Source organism: Bos grunniens, chromosome 9 (assembly GCF_055505025.1).
Source record: "Bos grunniens cultivar Pamir isolate PY7600 chromosome 9, Bosgru_T2T1.0, whole genome shotgun sequence".
NCBI lineage: Eukaryota > Metazoa > Chordata > Mammalia > Artiodactyla > Bovidae > Bos > Bos grunniens.
In genome coordinates this window covers 24,279,065-24,288,400 of record NC_141173.1, presented here as the reverse complement: position 1 = coordinate 24,288,400, position 9,336 = coordinate 24,279,065, and the positions used below count along the sequence as shown (strand labels likewise).

At 39.3% G+C, this 9,336-nt stretch overlaps 1 non-coding gene across 1 annotated transcript; it reads left to right on the top strand.

Moving 5' to 3' along the window:
• The first annotated feature begins 8,898 nt into the window (after window positions 1–8,898).
• Window positions 8,899–9,005, top strand: LOC147365685 (U6 spliceosomal RNA). The gene has a single exon (XR_015133527.1). It is a non-coding gene; the product is annotated as a U6 spliceosomal RNA (small nuclear RNA).
• The last annotated feature ends 331 nt before the right edge of the window (window positions 9,006–9,336 follow it).

Genomic DNA, 9,336 nt, shown 5'->3' with positions numbered 1-9,336 from the left:
TCTATAGGGTTCTTTCTGGGCACTGCTGGTGCAGGAGGCTAATGCGCTTTGCCAGCTGTACTTAAATTAGTAACGAGGACAGCACGAAGATGTCAGCTTGCAAGCCATTCAAGCAAATTGAAAAGTCTGAAAAGGTGGTTACACTGGTGGTAGTTGTTAATGCACTAAGTCGTAAGTCTAACACTAACATTATGCTACCTAACATGCAACCAGCTTTGACAGCCACCAGAAACCCAGAGCCACTGCTTGTGTAAAGCAGCAGGGCCATGGGGAAGACAAAACCCTTCAATTTTTTTTTTTTTTTTTAACATTTTGAACAGACTGATTTTCCATTTGGGTTTTGCCGATGTCTCTGCTATTTGCTCATAAGATTTTACAGACACTCTGTAATCTTCTCCAAAAATGTAAATAAAATAGTATGTAATTCACTTTAATTACATGTTTTTAACTGTTAAAATAACCAATTTTTATAAATAGATATAAGAAGCAATTTTTTGACTGCTACAATTATTTTATAATAAACACAAAAAATGTTAGCATTTGTGAAGAGTCTAAAAGAGATGACAAAGCTCAGAATGAAGGGAAGAGAAAATCATTTAAGACTTGAGTTCCTACTACACTCAATTTGTGGTTATGATTTTTTGGTTTTACTTAAAACAGTATTCCTATTGTTTTAAAAGTTCTTTATGACCTTCGTGTCAGGAAGGATTAGTCCCATTTAGCAGGATAAATTTTTAAATTAATTTTTATTGCAGTATAGCTGCTATACAATTTTTAGTTTCTACTGTACAGCAAAGTGAATCAGCTATACATATTCATATATCCCCTACTTTTTGGATTTCATTCCCAGTTAGGTAACCACAGAGCACTGAGTGGAGTTCCCTGAGGTATACAGTAGGTTCTTATCAGTTTATACATATAAACTATATATTTATAAATAGATAGAGTTTATCTATTTTATACATAGTATCAATAGTATATATACATGTCAATCCCAGTTTCCCAATTCATCCTCCCCCCAGCAGGATAAAATTTTTATATTAAATGTAAAACCCAGTTTTGAGCATTGGTTTTTAAGGGAGACAAATATACCTGAGTACATCATGAGAAATGCTGGGCTGGAGGAAGCACAAGCTGGATTCAAGATTGCCGAGAGAAATATCAATAACCTCAGATATGCAGATGACACCACCCTTATGGCAGAAAGTGAAGAAGAACTAAAGAGCCTCTTGATGAAAGTGAAAGACGAGAGTGAAAAAGTTGGCTTAAAGCTCAATGTTCAGAAAACGAAGATCATGGCATCTGGTCCCATCACTTCATGGGAAATAGATGGGGAAACAGTGGCTGACTGTATATTTCTGGGCTCCAAAATCACTGCAGATGGTGACTGCAGCCATGAAATTAAAAGACGCTTACTCCTTGGAGGGAAAGTTATGACCAACCTAGATAGCATATTCAAAAGCAGAGACATTACTTTGCCAACAAAGGTCCGTCTAGTCAAGGCTATGGTTTTTCCAGTGGTCATGTATGGATGTGAGAGTTGGACTGTGAAGAAAGCTGAACGCCGAAGAATTGATGCTTTTGATGCTTTTGAAGTGTGGTGTTGGAGAAGACTCTTGCGAGTCCCTTGGACTGCAAGGAGATCCAACCAGTCCATCCTAAAGGAGATCAGTCCTGGGTGTTCATTGGAAGGACTGATGTTGAAGCTGAAACTCCAATACTTTGGCCACCTGATGGGAAGAGCTGACTCATTGGAAAAGACCCTGATGCTGGGAGGGATTGCGGGCAGGAGGAGAAGGGGATGACAGAGGATGAGATGGCTGGATGGCATCACTGACTCAATGGACATGAATTTGGGTGGACTCTGGGAGTTGGTGATTGACATGGAGGCCTGGCGTGCTGCAGTTCATGGGGTCGCAAAGAGTCGGACATGACTGAGCGACTGAGCTGAACTGAACTGATGTACAGATAACAGTAACTACAGTGGAAGGGTCTAGAATCATTTTATGTGCTAAATGATTAATAAGCCTAACAATACTAACAGAGGAAATTTGAGAGACAAATGTTCATGTTAAAGTACTTGAAGAGTGATTGGTTAAAAGATAAATTCTGTTTGTATGACACCAATGGTAGAAATATGGCTACTGGATAGAAATTCAACCAGAGAAATATTTTGGCTATTATAAAGGTTAAAATTCCTATTGCTAGTAGGAATTTTTAAGTCACATACTAAGATACACAAAATGTAATTTTGTTTTTTTTTGTCAGATTTTATCTCAAGTCTCCAAGTGCAGGGAAAATGTCAGTTCAAGGAAAATCAGATCAGTTCAAAATCCTCAAATAGAGAGCATTTTTCTCGCTACAGACACACCAAGCGTGCACCAGGGCACAGGCATTAGTTAGGAATTCACAAGTGGACCATTCTCAAGCCACAGATGACAGGTCTTGAGAGGGACAGGCAGTGGTGGTTTCAGGTAGGTATGGTCCAGGGACACTTTAAGTCTTATACTCTTTCTATTTCTCTCCCTCTCTCTCCCCTCAGTTCACAGAATCTTTATGGATTCAGGGAATGGGAGGAGGCAGAATAGAAAGGAATTGGGTTACTTATTCATCCAAATCCTTCTCGAAGAACTGGACATTTTGAAGTCTTGTTTTGTTTGAAGTCACCCATTTGAGGCGATGGAAGCTTCAGACTGTTCTTCCAGTGGCCCCAGTGGATGAGATTCTTGGGGTGAGAGGTATGAGGAAGGAACCCACCATAAATAGCAATAAAGTTTTCCCTGACCACCATGGATTGGATGCTCAGTGTTGCCAAATATTGTTCTAGGCGCTCACATTTTACCCCTACTTAGCCCTGTGAGATAAACAGATTTATAGCATAACAACACTATCAAAATATTATCAAAACAAAGCCAAACATCATTACTAACATCACTAACATACAGCCCATATGAAAATGTCCCCTACTACCCCAAAGGTAATTTGATAACATTTTATAAAAGTCCAACATCTAGTTAAATTTCCAAATGACATCTGGTGATTCAATTTTTTTAGCTTATGCTGATGATAATCTCTGAATACATTATTATATTAAGGGTTGCAAAATGCTGATTTTAATATGGTAATTTGTCCTGTGCTTATTTGAAATAAAAGGAATCCAAATTGGAAAAGAAGTCAAACTCTCACTGTTTGCAGATGACATGATCCTCTACATAGAAAACCCTAAAGACTCCACTAGAAAATTACTAGAACTAATCAATGACTATAGTAAAGTTGCAGGATATAAAATCAACACACAGAAATCCCTTGCATTCCTATACACTAATAATGAGAAAACAGAAAGAGAAATTAAGAAAACAATTCCATTCACCATTGCAACGGAAAGAATAAAATACTTAGGAATATATCTACCTAAAGAAACTAAAGACCTATATATAGAAAACTATAAAACACTGGTGAAAGAAATCAAAGAGGACACTAATAGATGGAGAAATATACCATGTTCATGGATTGGAAGAATCAATATAGTGAAAATGAATATACTACCCAAAGCAATGTATAGATTCAATGCAATCCCTATCAAGCTACCAACAGTATTCTTCACAGAGCTAGAACAAATAATTTCACAATTTGTATGGAAATACAAAAAACCTCAAATAGCCAAAGCAATCTTGAGAAAGAAGAATGGAACTGGAGGAATCAACCTACCTGACTTCAGGCTCTACTACAAAGCCACAGTTATCAAGACAGTATGGTACTGGCACAAAGACAGAAATATAGATCAATGGAACAAAATAGAAAGCCCAGAGATAAATCCACGCACATATGGACACCTTATCTTTGACAAAGGAGGCAAGAATATACAATGGATTAAAGACAATCTCTTTAACAAGTGGTGCTGGGAAATCTGGTCAAACACTTGTAAAAGAATGAAACTAGAACACTTTCTAACACCATACACAAAAATAAACTCAAAATGGATTAAAGATCTAAACGTAAGACCAGAAACTATAAAACTCCTAGAGGAGAACATAGGCAAAACCCTCTCTGACATACATCACAGCAGGATCCTCTATGACCCACCTCCCAGAATATTGGAAATAAAAGCAAAAATAAATGGGACCTAATTAAGCTTAAAAGCTTCTGCACATCAAAGGAAACTATGAGCAAGGTGAAAAGGCAACCTTCAGAATGGGAGAAAATAATAACAAATGAAGCAACTGACAAACAACTAATCTCAAAAATATACAAGCAACTCCTATAGCTCAACTCCAGAAAAATAAATGACCCAATCAAAAAATGGGCCAAAGAACTAAACAGACATTTCTCCAAAGAAGACATACAGATGGCTAACAAACACATGAAAAGATGCTCAACATCACTCATTATCAGAGAAATGCAAATCAAAACCACTATGAGGTACCATTTCACGCCAATCAGAATGGCTGCGATCCAAAAGTCTACAAATAATAAATGCTGGAGAGGGTGTGGAGAAAAGGGAACCCTCTTACACTGTTGGTGGGAATGCAAACTAGTACAGCCACTATGGAGAACAGTGTGGAGATTCCTGAAAAAACTGGAAATAGAACTGCCTTATGATCCAGCAATCCCACTGCTGGGCATACACACTGAGGAAACCAGAAGGGAAAGAGGCACGTGTACCCCAATGTTCATCGCAGCACTGTTTATAATAGCCAGGACATGGAAGCAACCTAGATGTCCATCAGCAGATGAATGGATAAGCAAGCTGTGGTACATACACACAATGGAGTATTACTCAGCCATTAAAAAGAAAACATTTGCATCAGTTCTAATGAGGTGGATGAAACTGGAGCCTATTATACAGAGTGAAGTAAGCCAGAAAGAAAAACACCAATACAGTATAATAACGCATATATATGGAATTTAGAAAGATGGTAACAATAACCCTGTGTACGAGACAGCAAAAGCGACACTGATGTATAGAACAGTCTTATGGACTCTATGCAAGAGGGAGAGGGTGGGAAGATTTGGGAGAATGGCATTGAAACATGTAAAATATCATGTATGAAACGAGATGCCAGTCCAGGTTCGATGCACGATACTGGATGCTTGGGGCTAGTGCACTGGGACGACCCAGAGGGATGGTATGGGGAGGGAGGAGGGAGGAGGGTTCAGGATGGGGAACACATGTATACCTGTGGCGGATTCATTTTGATATTGGCAAAACTAATACAATTATGTAAAGTTTAAAAATAAAATAAAATTTAAAAAAAAAGAAAAAAAAATTATCTTCATATTTATTTTAACCTGTAGTGAAAGTAGTGAAACTCTTAGTCGCTTTGTTGTGTCTCTTTTTGACCCCTTGCCTGCCAGGCTCCTCTGCCCATGGAATTATCCAGGCAAGAATCCTGGAGTGGGTAGCCATTCCCTTCTCCAGGAGATTGTCCCGACCCAGGCATCGAACCCCAGTCTCCCATATTGCAGGCAGATTCTTTACTGTCTGAGCTACTCGGGAAGTCCCTTTAAGCTATAGAAACATGGCAAAAGGGATTTCTCTGGTGGTCCAATGGTGAAGACTCCATGCTTCCACTGCAGGGGGCATGAGTTTGATTCCTTGGTCGAGGAACAACTTGGCAAAAAAAAAAAAAGAAAAAGAAAAGACATAAATAAATTTGTAAAACAAAGCAAAAACACCCCTTCTTTCAAAAAGAAACATAGCAAAATCTGTTTTACTTTTTTAATGTTTTTTCCCTCCAGTTTTATTTAGATATAATTGGCATATATCATTGTATAGTTTACGGCATGATTGGACTGACATATGTCATGAAATGATTATAATAGGTTAAGTGAACACTCATCATCTCATTTAGATTCAGCAGAAAAGAAATAGAAAAAAAATTTTTCCTTGTGATGAGAGCTCTTAGAATTTACCCTCTTAACTTTCAGTGAAGCAGTATTAAATCATCTTTATCATGTTATCCATCATATCACTAGTACTTAAAACTGGAAGTCTGTACCTTTTGACCAAATCTGATCTCTTTCGATGAGTTTGTTTTTGAAATATAACTGACCTATATCAGATAAGTGCTTCTATTGTATCGGTTTACAAGGTTAATATCTCTGATATCACAGCTTTAAAGAAGCACAGCTGAGATCTGAAACTATAGCTGCCTCATCCAAAGCTTGTAAGTTAATATTTTTGGTTTTATGCACCACCACTGCTGTATGTACTAGGAATAAATCAGCGTCAAACCATTATGCTCCCTTAGAATAGACTGTGTCAAAGAATTGAACTTTCTTGATCACCAGAGACATTTAGGGAAGAATAGAAGTCCTTTGGGCTAAGACATTTTCTATTGGGCAGTAATCTGTAGCATTCATTTCAAATTAATAAAACATTAAATTTGGAAGGAAATGATCATTTAATCCAACTACACAAGAATGAGAAGCATAATTTTCCCTTCTAATTCCATAAAATGCTTATTAGATTTTGAGTGCCTAGTAATCTTTATGAAATTGCACTACTGCTAAAACTGCAGCAACTGGGCATGGTTATACTGTGGCTGAGCACAAAGCCAACCAAAAAGACACCTTTACAAATAAACAGCTCCACGATCTGAACAGTGTTGGCTGAATTTTAGAATTGCTTGATCTGCTGCAGGGTAATAATTCAATCTCATAAAAAGGAGAATTTTTCAGAGTATATGAGCCATGGAGATTGGGCATAAGCAAACCATGGCTGAACTCCCTACTGGTTGTGATAGGCCCAGCCTGACTCTCTTTGGGGCTGTTCCATGAGAGACTTGCTTCAAATGCACAGTAATCGTAAATAGCCATACCTTCTGCTGAGCCCGAGGAGAAATTCTGCTCCACCCTCCTATATCCAGAAGTGAGTAACAGTTAAAAGTTATTGCATTCACTATACGTGTTGCATAATAAGGCAGAAATGCACCTGGAGATGGCTTACACCACTAAGTGTTCTGTTACCATTATTCGCACATGGAACACTAATTGATTTGAGAAACTGACAAATACTATTGAAGATTCAGTTCAGTTCAGTTCAGTTGCTCAGTCACGTCCAGCTCTTTGTGACCCCATGAATTGCAGCACCCCAGGCCTCCCTGTCCATCACCAACTCCCGGAGTTAACTCAAACTCATGTCCATCGAGTTGCTGATGCCGTCCAGCCATCTCATCCTCTGTCATCCCCTTCTCCTCCTGCCCCCAATCCCTCCCAGCATCAGAGTCTTTTCAAACGAGTCAGATCTTCGCATGAGGTGGCCAAAGTATTGGAGTTTCAGCTTTGACATCAGTCCTTCCAATGAACACCCGGGATTGATCTCCTTTAGGATGGACTGGTTGGATCTCCTTGAAGTCCAAGGGACTCTCATGAGTCTTCTCCAGCACCACACTTCAAAAGCATCAATTCTTCAGTGCTCAGCTTTCTTTATAGTCCAACTCTCACATCCATACATGACCACTGGAAAAACCATAGCCTTGACTAGACGGACCTTTGTTGGCAAAGTAATGTCTCTGCTTTTGAATATGCTATCTAGGTTGGTCATAACTTTCCTTCCAAGGAGTAAGCATCTTTTAATTTCATTTAATTTTCGCTGCAATCACCATCTGCAGTGATTTTGGAACCCCAAAAAATAAAGTCTGACACTGTTTCCACTGTTTCCCCATCTATTTCCCATGAAGTGATGGGACCAGATGCCATGATCTTAGTTTTCTGAATGTTGGGCTTTAAGCCAACTTTTTCACTCTCCTCTTTCACTTTCATCAAGAGGCTTTTTAGTTCCTCTTCACTTTCTGCCATAAGGGTGGTGTCATCTGCATATCTGAGGTTATTGATATCTCTCCCGGCAATCTTGATTCCAGCTTGTGCTTCTTCCAGTCCAGCGTTTCTCATGATGTAGTCTGCATATAAGTTAAATAAGCAGGGTGACAATATACAGCCTTGACATACTCCTTTTCCTATTTGGAACCAGTCTGTTGTTCCATGTCCAGTTCTGACTGTTGCTTCCTGACCTGCATATAGGTTTCTCAAGAGGCAGGTCAGGTGGTCTGGTATTCCCATCTCTTGCAGAATTTTCCACAGTTTCTTGTGATCCACACAGTTAAAGGCTTTGGCATAGTCAATAAAGCAGAAATCCATGTTTTTCTGGAAGTCTTTTGCTTTTTTGATGATCCAGCGGATGTTGGCAATTTGATCTCTGGTTCCTCTGCCTTTTCTAAAACCAGCTTGAACATCTGGAAGTTCACGGTTCATGTATTGCTGAAGCCTGGCTTGGAGAATTTTAAGCATTACTTTACTAGCTGTTTGGGTTAAATTACAGTAGTTGGGTTTCCCTGGTAGCTCAGTAGTAAAGAATCCACCTGCAATGCAGGAGACTCAGGTTCGATCCCTGGGTTTAAGACCCCCTGGAAAAGGCAATGGCAACCCACTCCAGTATTCTTGCCTAGAGAATCCCATGGACAGAGGAGCCTGGTGGGCTACAGTCCATTGGGTCACAAAAGAGTCAGACATGATTTAGTGACTAAACAGCAATTTTTAAAAGTATTTTTTGTGTTATTTAATTCATGTATATATTTATGGCTGCACCGGGTCTCCAGTGTTGTGCACTGGCTGTCTTGAGTTTAGGTGCCCGGGTTCCTCATTGCGGTGGCTTCTCTTGTGCACAGGCTCTAGGCGCGCGGGCTTCAGTCGTTGCAGCTTGTGGACTTAGCTGCTCTTTGGCATGTGGGGTCTTCCCAGACCAGGGATCAAGCCCGTGTCCCCTGCATTGGTAGGCAGATTCTCAACCACTGGCCCACCCAGAAAGTCCTAAATTACAGTAACTTTTTATAAAATGTTCTAACTTATTTCTTTACTCACATATTGTCTATCTCCCACCATGAAAATGTGAGCCCCCTAGTCCTTGCTTTGGCAACACATATACTAAATTTTGAACAATACAGAGAAGATTAGTGTGGCCTCTAAGCAAAGATGATATGCAAATTCATTAAGTGTTTCATATTTTTAGAGACATGGATGGACCTAGAGACTGTCATACAGAGTGAAGTACGGCAGAAAGAGAAAAACAAATATCGTATATTAACACGTTATGTGGAATCTGGAAACATGGTATAGATAACCTTATTTGCAAAGCAGAAATAGAGACACAGACATAGAGAACAAATGTAAGGACACCGAGGGAGTAAGAGGTGAGATGAGTTGGGAGATTGGGACTGACATATGTATACTATTGGTACAATGTGTAAAATAGTGAACTAATGAGAACCTACTGTGTAACACAGGAAACTCTACTCAGTGCTCTGTAGTGACCTAAATGGGAAGGAAATCCCCAAAAGA